The sequence below is a fragment of the Balaenoptera physalus genome (genome assembly GCF_965194825.1).
Source record: "Balaenoptera physalus genome assembly, chromosome: 3".
Taxonomy (NCBI): Eukaryota; Metazoa; Chordata; class Mammalia; order Artiodactyla; family Balaenopteridae; genus Balaenoptera; species Balaenoptera physalus.
Window position 1 is genome coordinate 145,272,181 of NC_138890.1, and position 13,020 is coordinate 145,285,200.

General features: G+C 41.2%; 1 protein-coding gene and 1 long non-coding RNA gene across 9 annotated transcripts in view; one reads left to right on the top strand and one right to left on the bottom strand.

Moving 5' to 3' along the window:
- OSMR (oncostatin M receptor) overlaps nucleotides 1-5,293 on the bottom strand; it is a 53,158-nt gene extending 47,865 nt beyond the window's left edge. For 6 of the 7 annotated variants that reach the window (XR_014261511.1, XM_082453714.1, XM_082453712.1 and 3 more), the window contains exon 1: nucleotides 5,188-5,293. The gene's annotated coding sequence lies outside the window, so the exon portion shown is untranslated. Of the gene's footprint in view, nucleotides 1-4,821; nucleotides 5,004-5,187 lie in introns of those variants that run through there. The other variant, XM_082453716.1, reaches the window with a different exon arrangement.
- Nucleotides 4,979-13,020, top strand: part of LOC309656887 — a 268,342-nt gene continuing 260,300 nt past the window's right edge. The window contains exons 1-2 of one of the 2 annotated variants that reach the window (XR_014261574.1): nucleotides 4,979-5,066; nucleotides 7,801-7,930. This is a non-coding gene — a long non-coding RNA (uncharacterized lncRNA). Of the gene's footprint in view, nucleotides 5,067-6,759; nucleotides 7,931-13,020 lie in introns of those variants that run through there. The other variant, XR_014261575.1, reaches the window with a different exon arrangement.

Below are 13,020 nucleotides of genomic sequence, written 5' to 3' on the forward strand. Positions count from 1 at the left end.
AGATTCAATTATTATCCTCATACAAAGATAGGGAAATTAAGGCTAAGAAAGGCTAAAAGTAACCTGTCCAGGTTGACACAGTCAATTCAGAGCTTGAGCCATGTGAGTCACTCCCTAGTCACATCACACTGCTTCCTGCATGTGTGAAGGGCATACGACAATCGACATTAAGGCATAAAAAAATTACTGATAATTAGAAGGCCAAGAAAATCTTAAGAAAAATTCCAATAGGATTTTATTAAACTTGACAAGTTATCTGTAAAGTTTATACAAAATGAAAATGTATGAGAATCACTTTCAAAAAACGTCCTGAGGGAAAAAACTACAAATATATACTCCTAGATATAAAAATATACCATCAAGCTGTAGCATTTAACACAGGTGATACTGGCAGAAGAAGAGGCAAAAATAGATCAGTGAAATAGGGTAGAATCCTGAAACAGGGCCTTATATAAATAGGAATTTATTTTACTGTAAAAACAGAATTTCAAATGAGTTAGAAAAAAGTTGTATGATTAAATAAACGGTATTGGATCAACTGCTTAAAACTTAAGAAAAAAGTTAAGTTACATTTTACCTTTCACCTTATACAAAAATCTGATATTTTGAAGAGCTAAATGTAAAACCAAAATAATAAAAGTATTAGAAAAAAAAACTTAAAAATAATTTTTAGGTGAAAAAGACCTTTCTAAGCTAGACAAAGCACAGAAAGCATAAGATTGCAGAGTTGATTACACAAACATTTAAAACTTCTGTGCAGCAAAAGATAGTTAAAAATAAAAGCATTGGGCTTCCCTGGTGGCACAGTGGTTGAGAATCCACCTGCCAACGCAGGGGACACGGGTTCGATCACTGGTCTGGGAGGATCCCACATGCCGCGAAGCAACTAAGCCCATGTGCCACAACTACTGAGTCTGCACTCTACAGCCCGTGAGCCACAACTACTGAGCCAACGTGCCACAACTACTGAGCCCATGCGCCACAACTACTGAAGCCTGCACGCCTAGAGCCCGTGCTCCGCAACAAGAGAAGTCACTGCAGTGAGAAATCCGCACACCGCAACGAAGACCCAACGCAGCCAAAAATAACAAATAAATAAATAAATTTATTAAAAAAATAAAATAAATAAAAGCATTATGAATGGATAAGCAGAATGTGGTATACATAAACAATGGAATATTATTCAGCCTTGAAAAGGAAGGAAATTCTGATACATGCTACAGCATGGATGAGCCTTGAGGACATTTTGCTAAATGAAATAAGCCAGTTACAAAAAGGCAAAGACTATATGATTCCTCCATTTATATGAGGTACCTGGAGTATTTGAATGCATAGAGACAGAAAGTAGAATGATGGTTGTCAGTGGTTGGGGAGAGGGGGAATGGGGAATTATTGTCTAATGGGTACAGAGTTTCAGTTTTGCAAGATGAAGAGTTCTGGAGATGAATGGTGGTGATGGTTGCACAACAGTACGAATGTACTTAACGACACAGACCTGTATACTTAAAATGATTAAAATGGTAAATTTTATATTATGTATTTTACCATAATAAAAAAAATTTGGAAAATGAGCATTACACTAGAAGAAATATTTGCATCATCTACAACAGACAAAAGATTAAGAAACTGAGTACCTGTAGAGCTTCTGCAGTAAACAGAAATAAGAGAAAGCAACTCAGTAGAAAAGTGAGCGAAGGATATGCACAGGTAATTGACAGGAGACACACGATCCATAAATACTGTGTTTAGAAATATTAAATTACAGCAATAATCAGCAAAATGCAATTAAAATGCCTTACTGGGTTTCACTCATTTACCAGATTTGAAAATTTAAATTAAACAAAAAGAGATAACACCTGGTTTTAGGAAGGATGAGGGAAATAGATTCTCATGGGCTGAGTTTAAATCAGTACCTGGGGTGGGTCAGTGGTGCAATTTGAAGGGTTATATCTATCAAGTTGAAAAATGGATAAACCCTTTCACCCACAAATCTCTCTCCTAGGATATTATACTCAAGCTTAAGCACAAAGATGAATGCCCAATCTTCCCTGAAGCACTGTTGCTAATGCTGAATAATTTTAAACAACTCAAATGTCCATCAATAAGGGAAAGGATGAATAAATGTCTCTAATTAAAATAACAAGAAATAAGAATAAGCATTATTACTTTAGAATAACATGTAGCCATTAGCAAAAGAGGTACATACAGAGATGTTAAATCTCTAAGACTTGGGGGTGAAAAAGTAAGCTGCACAATGATAGTAAGATCTCATTTACATATATTAAAACATAGTGTAGGGCTTCCCTGGTGGCACAGTGGTTGAGAATCTGCCTGCCAATGCAGGGGACACGGGTTCGAGCCCTGGTCCAGGAAGATCCCACATGCCACGGACTAGCTAAGCCTGTGCACCACAACTACTGAGCCTGAGCTCTAGAGCCCGGGAGCCACAACTACTGAGCCCACCCACCACAACTACTGAAGCCCGCGCGCCTAGAGCCTGTGCTCTGCAACAAGAGAAGCGACCGCAATGAGAAGCCCACGCACCACAACAAAGAGTAGCTCCCACTCACCACAACTAGAGAAAGCCCGTGTGCAGAAACGAAGACCCAACAAAGCCAAAAATAAATAAATAAATAAATAAATAAATAAATAAATAAATAGATAATTGTACAATTTTAAAAAAAGAAAAATATCTTAAAAAAACATAGTGTATATATACATATTATGCAATTGTACAGAAAAGAAAAAACTTGGAATAGTGGGTACCAACCTGAACTTACCCTCTTCTGAGTGGGAGTAGAAGTGACCAAGGTTCTGCATTTCATTTCATATAGTTCGTATATATATTCACTTATTATTTGCATTATTTTTAAAACACAAAAGTAAAATAGACAACCTTGTAAAAGCAAGGACACAGCTGCTGGAGAAGAAACTTGTGCTTTACAGAGCAAGGAAGGTTGCTTGGAGGGAGGCGTATTTCTCACAAAATCTTATTTGTCTTATATTTCTGCCTTTCATATAGTTTTTTCAATCAAGGAGGACTTCCTCCACCAGGGAAAAGAGAGCCAGGGCTCACTGTTCCTGTAAGTGAGCAAGATGACACTCACTCAGTTTTCCTTCCACCCAAGCCAAAAATCCTCCCAGAAGGAAAACACACGCCTTCCTCCTGTCAAATCACAGTACCACCGATTCCTCTTTCAACACCCTGATAGTTTTCCTGATTTGGTTCCTTTTTCAGGACAAAAGGGTTACAAGAAACAACAGAGACTCTGGAACACCTCTGTGCAACCCTGTAGATGTTCCTGCTCTTTCAGGTTAAAGAAAGGGGTAGAAGGAAAAGACCCAGTGTGTAAGCGTTCTCCCCCGTGTGGCTCCAGTCCCCGTTGGACACCTAAGACCAGCCCTTTCCTCTCAAGGTGGCCTTTGATACAGAAGCTTTAGACACATGTGCTGAGACAAGAGGAGGCAGAACAGGTACCACAAGGAGGCAAGTTACAGCTGAGAATTAGCTCTGCCCAACAATCACGTTAGCTGGTGAGCTCCCTGCCACTGGAGGCATTCTAACAATACTGAACGCTCTCGGGGAGATGCCAAACTTAGCATGCCCTGAAGATTCTGAGTAGGCAGATGAAGCTGGAGTCCAGCGCTTTGAAAAGCTTCAAGAATGATTCTAAGACACAGCTAAGTTTGGGAACCCCTGGCCACTATGACCCTCTGGGGCCCTTCAGCTTCAAGGGTCTCTGAGTGCATTTTAAAGCAGCCCAGGAGAGAGACAAAGCAGGACAATGATGAAGCACCACGAGTCGGGTGAGGTGGGAGACACTCCAGCAAGGGTCCTAGAGTTTGAGGCACAACACAGTGGTCATAAGCAGATTCCAAAGCCAAATCGTGACTCTGTCACCTGCTAGCTGTGTGACCACAGACAAGTTACTTAACTTCTCTGGGTCTCGGTTTTCTCACTGATAAAATCAGAATGAGAAAACTGCTACCTACCTCACTGGTGAAGCTTAAATCGTCTAGCATATGTACAGTACTTAGAATAGTGCCTGGTCCCATAGCAAGTGTGAACTATTATCATTTTGCAGAGGAGGAGACAGAGGCTGAGGCCATAAAGTTAACCTGACCCAAGTCCCAAAGTCAGTCTAGACTTGAGAATAAGACCCAGAGCTTCTTTCCTTCTAGCTCAAATGAAATACACTACATTCAGTTCTGTCCTATCCTCTGCCTACATCGACCCCTCTTGAGTTGGAGAATAAGCTTGTTCAGTCTTCAGGCTTGTCAGTTATCAGGCGTCCCTGCTCCGTGGCTCGGCGCACTGTGCTTCCCACCACAGGACAGGCAGGCAGGACGGATGGATGCGTGAGCGGGCCAAGCACTGTCAAGAAAGGGCTCTCGGTGTCAGAGGCAAAGCCCCGCGCTTCGCGACGTCAGTGCCACCGCGGCCAGCTCTACGGTCTTGGACAAGTTATTGAACCCCTCCGTGCTTTTTGCCTAGGAAAAGTTTGTCTATAAAAGGGTGAGGGGTGGGTTAGTTACAAATGCAAGGCTCCCACCGCCCAGCCAGACACCTCGGCGCTCCTTCCATTCGCTTGGCGTCTACCGCAGACACCTCCCCGGGATTTCCCGCTCCACCTGCGCGTGAGCGCCTCCCGCTTCCAGGTGTAAATAGAGACCGGGTGGAGGGAGATCGCGGACTGCGAGAGGAATGACTGTCAGGTGGGAGTGTAGGGAGCGTGAGGGGAGGCTGGAGACGGCAGTTCACTCTGGAGTGCTGGAAGAGAGGCAAACGTGGGTCAAATGGGAATTTTAACTACCAACTACCTGCGAAAGAGGCGGTGGGATGGCGAACGTAAAAGCAGGGTAGGAACCGTCGTGGTGTCCCCAGCAGCGTGCGCTCTGGGAAGAATTAGTATTCCAGTGTTGCGCACCAGGCCGGCGCGCCACGGGTGAGGACGCCTCAAAGCACCGTCTCGGAGCAGAGCGAAGCCCGAACCAAAGCAAACGCGGGGCCTCGGCGGCGCCGAGCAGGGGAGAAGACGGCTGAGCTCCGGGCCGCGTCCAGCCGGGTAGGGCCGGCAAAGGGGTCGGATTCTTCCCGACGCCACCCGCGTCCGTCCGTCGGAAGAGCCACGGAGGGAGGCGGGGCGCGCGGAGGGGAGCGGGACGGGCGGTCGGGTGGGTACTCACCCCGCGGGCGGAAGGCTCCGCGAGCCGGGCTGAGTCGTCGGCGTGGCTGCCGCCCCGGTGCGAGGCGGGGGCGAGCGCGGGTGTGGACGTGCAGGGCCGTCCCCGCGCCCGGGCTATGAATCAGCTGCGGGGCGCGCGCCCAGGGGCGGGAGTTACGGGAAAGCCGCGGGGGAGGGCAGAGGGCCGAGGACTTTTGCAATTTCCCGTCTCGCTGCGCACTCTTGGCACTCCTGGGACCCACAGGAATTCGCCTCCTTTGGGTCCCCGGGGGGAGCGGACGGGACCCTGCAGAGGTGCGGGCCCCCGGACGCGGCGGCCGGGGGGAAAGGAAGTGGGAGAGGCCTGGAAAGGAAAAGTGGAAACCGAAAACTCGGCGAGCCGGGCATCACGCCCCCGTGCCGCGCTGCGGACCCCGCCGGCCGGCCACCCAGCAAGCGCGGAGCGAAGCCGGTGGGATCCCGCGGGGCCACTTGTTATCCCAACCTAGAGGCAGAACCCCTGGGCTCCGGGGCAGAAAGTCTTTGGGTAAAAGACAAGCGCCCCAGGCAAACTTCTTACTGTGTTTCCGTTTGGCGTTCAGAGCAATACAAATAAAAAGTAGAGTTCTAGGATCCTGCTTCGCGTTCCTCTCTAGAAATGCCCTATCACAGTCTCGCCTGCAGCAGCTGTCCTGAAACCTTAGTTTCACAAAGAGCTGTGTGTGCTGCAGCGTGGCTTACTTTTCCTCTTAATAATGCCATCCAGACTTTGAAATACATATTTCAAATACAGGGCCTTTGACATGCATATTTGCCCTCTCCTCGTAGTTATATGATGGACTCTGTAAAGGCTTATCGACTTTGGAGCTGGTATGGGAACCAGCTAAATACGGTTGCTATGGTGGTAGCCTTGGACCCAGAGAGGAGAGTGGGGGGCTCAGGTGTCGGGCAGGGATGTACCGCAGCTCCGGAGGCTTGTCCATGGGGCCTAGTTCTGGTCAGCTAAGCCTGGTGGGATTCAGGTACTGCAAAGTACCACAGATGGCAGGGACTGGGGGAACCAAGAGTAATCAAGAAGGGTCGCCCATGAATCATATCTTAGAATCACTTATTGAATTGACTGGATGGCTCAAAATAATGTCAGAATCAGCCCAAATGTTACTTTTATGTTTGTCCTTTTTGCTCCTTTATGTCATTTTTTGCTCTCCGAATGCCATTCCAGGGAAAGAATTCTTTTTAGGCCTAAATACACATAATATCTAATGGTGCCACGAAGACACCATTACTATGCTCCCTGTAGTAAATGTTTGATGATAATGAAGTTAAAGGTACTTTTGTCTAAATAAATGAATGGTCCTTTGCCACACCTCTCATTACTCCAAGATTTTTTTTTTTAAAACATCTTTATTGGAGTGTAATTGCTTTACAGTGGTGTGTTAGTTTCTGCTTTATAACAAAGTGAATCAGCTATACATATACATATATCCCCATATCTCCTCCCTCTTATGTCTCCCTCCCACCCTCCCTATCCCACCCCTCTAGGTGGTCACAAAGCACGGAGCTGATCTCCCTGTGCTATGTGGCTGCTTCCCACTAGCTATCTATTTTACATTTTGGGACCTGGTCTGACGGAGGTTCTGTAGCCACACAGATGGCTAAACTAATGGAGTCCAAGAGTTTTTTTAAAGAGTCCATTAGTTTAGCCATCTGCGTGGCTACGGAAGCTCTGTCAGACCAGGTCCCAAAGGGTTAGGAAGGCTTTCTGATTCTCTGTTTCACTGAGTGAAAAAAAATGTTAATTTCCTTCTTTACAGAAACAGTTCAGAGGGGTGTTTCTTAGAGCAGATGAGATGCCAAATAAAAAATATTGAGTGTGATGAATTTCTGCAAAGTGAGTCTTCACTTACTTTGGGCTCCTATAACAATTGAAAGAAACTGAGTTACAAAAAAATCGGTGCTGTTGGTTCATGACCTCAGGGAATTCCCCTAGTGAAATTCTAAACTTGCCCCCTTACACAAAGGTCAAGGAGAGGTAGACCCATGCAGATTGGTAGGTGGCAGTGTTAATAGGCAGGGAATTTACATAGGAGGCTTGTCTCAGGCAGCAGCAAGATAAATACATCTCCTCTCCTGCCTGCCAGAATCTTAAAAGTTTACATAGAAGCCTTAATGGGGTTCAGTGCAGTGTACAGACCACATGATTTCAACAACACATTGCTCTCTCAAGGCTACATCCTTGAAAATGGCTCCTGGTACAGGAACAGTGGGCAGAACATACATTCCAAGGGCAGGGGAGGGGAAAAAGAGGCTCTAATTGCCTGGGGTTGGAGGGTCAACCGGAGGTCACGTCCTCTCAATGACATCCTCAAACAGGTGCCCATGTAAAATTCATTTATTTTGTGCACCATTCTAATTTCTTGAGTATATTCCTCTTTCTAGAGACTAATTACTATAGCACTTGTAAATCTGTGATCATACCCTTAGGATGGTGTACTAGGTTGAATAGTGTCCTCTAAAAATTCATGTCCACCCAGAACTTCAGAATATGACCCTATTTGGAAATACTGTTTTTGCAGATTTAATCAAGTTAAGATGAGGTCAGAATGGATTAATCCAGTGACTGCTATCCTTATAGGAAGAGGGAAATTTGGACACAGATACCCAGGAGGAACGCCATGTGACTACTGAGGCAGAGATTGGAGTTATTCTGCATCAAGCCAAGGAATGCGAAGGATTGCTGGCCACCAGCAGAGGCCAGAAGAAAGGTACAGAGAAGCATGGTTTTAAACACAGTTTCATATGTTGTCATAACAAAGAACATTAAACAAGTCAGGGTTACATTCCTTCAAGGTTTCAAAAAGCCCAGATCAACACGTACACAGGGAGTTAGTATGGCCTTGACATCTGGGGAGGGAGTCTTGTCATTGAAGGAGTACCAACATTGGCATCCCAGGAAGGAAGGCATTCAATCTTTATTTTTAACATGGACATTCTTTACTTCTGGTCAGTGCCCCCTTTTCTTTCATAATTAAAGCGGACGTACAATGTATGTTTGATACGCCACAAACAGGCTGTTTTAGTTAGCATAAAATTCAAGTTAACTCATGCATAAGCCAGAGTGACTTCCTCATGCCTCAATATGTGAAAATTTCCTTTATCATTTCCCTGTCCCCTTCTTGTTCTCCATGTGTCCCCTAGATGTTGGCGTGTCCCAGGGCTCCATCCACCGCACTCTCCTCTGAATCCACACAGTCTCCCGAATGATCACGTCCATGGTCCTGATTTCCATGATCACTTGTGCTCTGATGACCCTTGAATCTTCCTCTCCATTGCAATTATTTCATGTGAACTCTAGACCAACTTATTTGTACATCAAAATCAATATGTCCGGGTTCAAACGCTTCATGTTTCCCCCTTTGATTCTCTTGTATTAAGTGAATGGCCAAAACTTTAATTCAGGTACCAAGTCAAAAGACCTGGGAATGACCCTTCATCCATCCTCCGTCATCTGCCATCTTCCACCAGAAAGTCTCATATATGTAACTATGACAGGAGAGGCATGAATGGAATGTAGCCCTACCCTATCCAATTTCTCAGGGGAAATATAGTTCTATAAATGTTAGATATGGCTATGGATATAGATATAGGTATATAAAATCAGCTATGTAAATTGTGAAATATAATTATTATTCTATTTGTTCAACTGCTACAAATATCTGTAATTACATGTTTGGCAGTATTTGGTAACCAAACTGATAGAATTTGAGGGAATTGGGAGTTTTCTGAAGAAAGTGTTTTCATCAAGTAAGTACTAGATGATGATTTACAATTACCCTCATGGATAAGAATTCTCTGTTTTGGGGGGCATGTTATCACATTTGACATAGTAAAGATTCACTTTTAGGTCTTAAAGCATGCTGCTGTGGTTATGATTGTATTGGTGATACTGGCATTATTTCTAAGAAAACTTAATGGAAATTAAAATGTTATTTTGTAAATGTATTCTTGTATTGTGAAAAACTAAACAGGCCTTTTGAAAAGTTTCTAATCTAAAGTATATCATAAAGCTTGGTTAGTTAAGAGACAGCTATTATTTCCAAATATATATATATATAAAAACCCAAAAGCAAATAAAAAAAGGGAGCCGGCAATGACAAAGCAAGATGTTGAGTGTTAGGGGGCCACATGGAGCTTTCATATTTTATAATTTCAGAGGATTCCCTATAAGTACTTGAGTATGAATTGCCTTCCTTCAATATCTGTTAAGTGAATTTAAGTGAGGGATAACATCATCCTTAATAGTTCTAAAGGAGTTTCTTGCTTGAACTAAATATTATTGGAAGATTGGGTGATGAATTGATTGATTCTACATATTCCACCCTCTCCTGGATATTGCAATTATGTTCACACCTTATTCCAGAATCATCAGAAACCAGGCAGTGGGGAGAACTTTTTTGGAGCTTTATCTTTTTTTGCTCCATGGGCTTTAGGGATAATGTTGCATATGTGTTTGCTTGGATAGCTGCTTTTATTCTCTTGACCTATGGTTATGGGGATTAATAAAAATGAGTGCAGTAATTAATGCTACAGGATAGAACATTAATCCAGTTAGGAAGGAAGTACTTTGGGGGAGAGTTAGGTGGGAACTTTGAGAACTTTTGAAAACGATTTGCTAAGCTTGACCTAAAATAAGTCTATAGTCGTGTTTATGTTTAAACAGCATCTCTTATAGATAGCATGTAGTTGGGACTTTTTAAAAAAGTACATTCTCTGCATTTTAATTTGATAGGGAGTGTTTAGCACACTTACATTTAAGGTAATTATTGGTATGGTTGGGTTTAACCTACCACTTTACCATATGTTTTCTGTTTTGTTCCCTCTGCTTTTTGTTCTTCTGTTTCTCCTTTTCTGCCTTCTTTTACATTAAATGACTTTTAAAAGAATTTTATTTTAAATTTACCTTTTGGGTTTTTGTTATTCCTCTTGACAGGATTTTTTTGGTGTGTGGCCTAATGGATTACAATATACATCCTTAATTTTTACTGTTTGGTTGAGATAATATTGTACCATTTCACCTACCATTTAACCACACCTCCTGTCCTTTACATTACAGTAGTAAAATGTATTGCATTTATGACAAGATAAAACTGGCATGTGATATGTATTTTAAAGAAATTAAGAGGAAAAATAGTCTTTTATATTTACCCACATATTTACCTTTACCCCAGTGTTCTTCAGTCCTCCCAGAGATCTAAGTTTTCATCTTATCTCATTTCCCTAAGCCTGAAGAACTTCCTTTAGCATTTTTTTAGTGCAGGTATACTGGAGATACGTTCTCTTAGTTGTTTATTTTTGTTTGTTTTCGTCTTGTTTTGTTTTTTAATGTCTTTACTTCATTTCATCCTTGAGGGATATTTTTGTTGGGTATAGAATTCTCAGTTGACAGCTTTTTCCTTTCAACACTTTTAAAATGTTGTTCCGTGGTTTTCTGGCCTCCATTGTGTCTGATGAGAAATGATCAATTATTCAAATCATTGTTTCCCTGTATATATAATATGTCATTTTTCTCTGGTTGCTGTCAAAATTTTTCTTTCTCTTTGGTTGTCAATAATTTGACAATGATGTGCCTAGAGATTTAAAAATTATTATTATCATTATTCATCAGGTTTGACATTTGTTGAGCTTCTTGAATTTGCAAATTTATGTTTTTTAACAAATTTGAGAAATTTTCAGGTAGTATTTCTTCAAATTTTTTTTTTCTGCTCCATTATCTTTTTCATCTCTCCCTGAGAATCCAATTACTCATATGTTAGTCCCCTTCATATAGTCCCAAATACCCACATGATTTTATTAATTGTTTTCAATTTTTTCTTTGTTTTTTTCAGACTGGATAACTTCTATCAAACTGTATTTAAGCTTACTGACTCCTATCCTATCATCTTAATTTTGCTATCAAATTCATCTTCTAAATAGATAGATAGTGTAAATTTCAGTTCTTAAATTTTTCTTTTCTATATATATTTTCTATTTCTTTACTGATATTTACTATCCTTTAGATCATGATGGGCATATTTTCCTTTACCTCACTGAGCATAGTTCTAATTGCTGCTTTTAGAGCATTGCTTGTTCATTCCAACATGTAGACACCTTAGAGCCAGTCTTTATTGATTGTTTCTCTTATGAGAATGGATCACATTTTCCTGGTTTGTTTATTTATTCATTTTTGGATTGTCAAGTAATTTTGGACTACAACCTAGATGTTGTAAATATTATGTTATGAAAACTGGATTCTGTTACATTCCTCCAAGGTATTGATTTTCTTTTTAAATGGGCAGTAAATGTGGTGAGACTCAAACTCCAAACATGATATTGATCACAATAGTAGAAGCTCAAATCCGAGTTCAGTTGTTTTTTTGGCTTTAGCTGGGCTCCTTTGAGTCGGCCTTGCACAATCATGATTCAGAGATTATCCGTGATGTAAGTTTAAACACAGAATATAAGCTTCTTCCTCTCTAGCTATCTCTTTTCTGCCATTTCCCACCTCATTTTCCAAAGGATGCGGTTGCCTCAAGCTCTGACCTCTGGTTCTTCAAGCCAGAAATGTTGTAGAGTTTCTAACAGAGCTTTGGTTACCCCCATGCTGCACAGACGTGTGTGGTCTCAGGCTAAGGGCCATAAAATGTGGGAAACTCCCTCCCTACTCTTTCCCTGCTTCAAAGTGTTAACTCCCTTCCAGAATCTTTCTGTTTTTGTCAATTCTCCACTGCTTTTAAGTGCTTCTTATTTTTTTCCTAGTGTTTTATATTGTCATATGTAGGAGGGGCAGTTTAATAGGAGCCACTCAGCTCTGACTGGAAGGGCACTCCCCACGGTTACATTTTGAAATGCTAAGTGATGAGGTTATTGGGAGAAAATGGTAGGAACTCTTTTTTTTTTTTCCCCGTTTGCTAGGTTAGTTTCCTCTCCAATAAAATATTCTTCTGAAACAATCCAGTCTTTTCAAAAGATTGAAATATATTTGCCTTAGACTTCAATCTGGAAATTGATGAAAGCCTACTGGAATCATGTAAGGTTAATCTATTATCTTAAACATCACTTTAGGATAAAAATTTATGAGTATTAATAACATTATACTACTAAGGAAAGAATTTTAGGAATAAAAAAAGGATGGGTCAAACTTGTCCTTGAATTTCCTGTGAACTTTGTTCAAATGCCAAAAACGAAATTTATTTGCGGGAGTTACGGTAAGCTATATCTTTATCTAGTGATTCCATTTGTGTTTAAATTAATTTTACCTAGACTGAAATGAAAACTTCCTAAAGGCACTCACTTCTATACACTTCTATATTCGATCTTGTCAGCTTATTAAATGTAGCCTCTTTCATTTAATTCTAACACAACAGCAACTATTTTGTCCATTATCAAATATTATCAGATGATGCTTAGCCTTATCCCTGGGGAATAATGCTCAGGTAATTTCCACATTCCAAGGGCATTTTGTGGGAAACAGGCGAGGGAGAAATGGTCATTCAAATTCAACACAAAATAATCGAGCTAAACTAAAATAAGATGAAAAACTCAAGAAGGAGAGAAATGTTATTAAATTAATGTTAATAGATTCTGTAGCAAAAATAATCATAAAAACTTGTTTTCCTAGAAATTATTGGAAAATGATGCCTAAAGATGAAGGTATAAATGTTTTGGAAAAGAATGACAATAGACAATTTCTTTTGAAAATTCCCCTTCTTTTTAGAAAGAAAAAATAATAAAAAAGAATATTCACTTACCTGGAAATTTAGGTTTACAAACATTCACAGTTGCAAAATTATAACACACACACACACACATACAGACT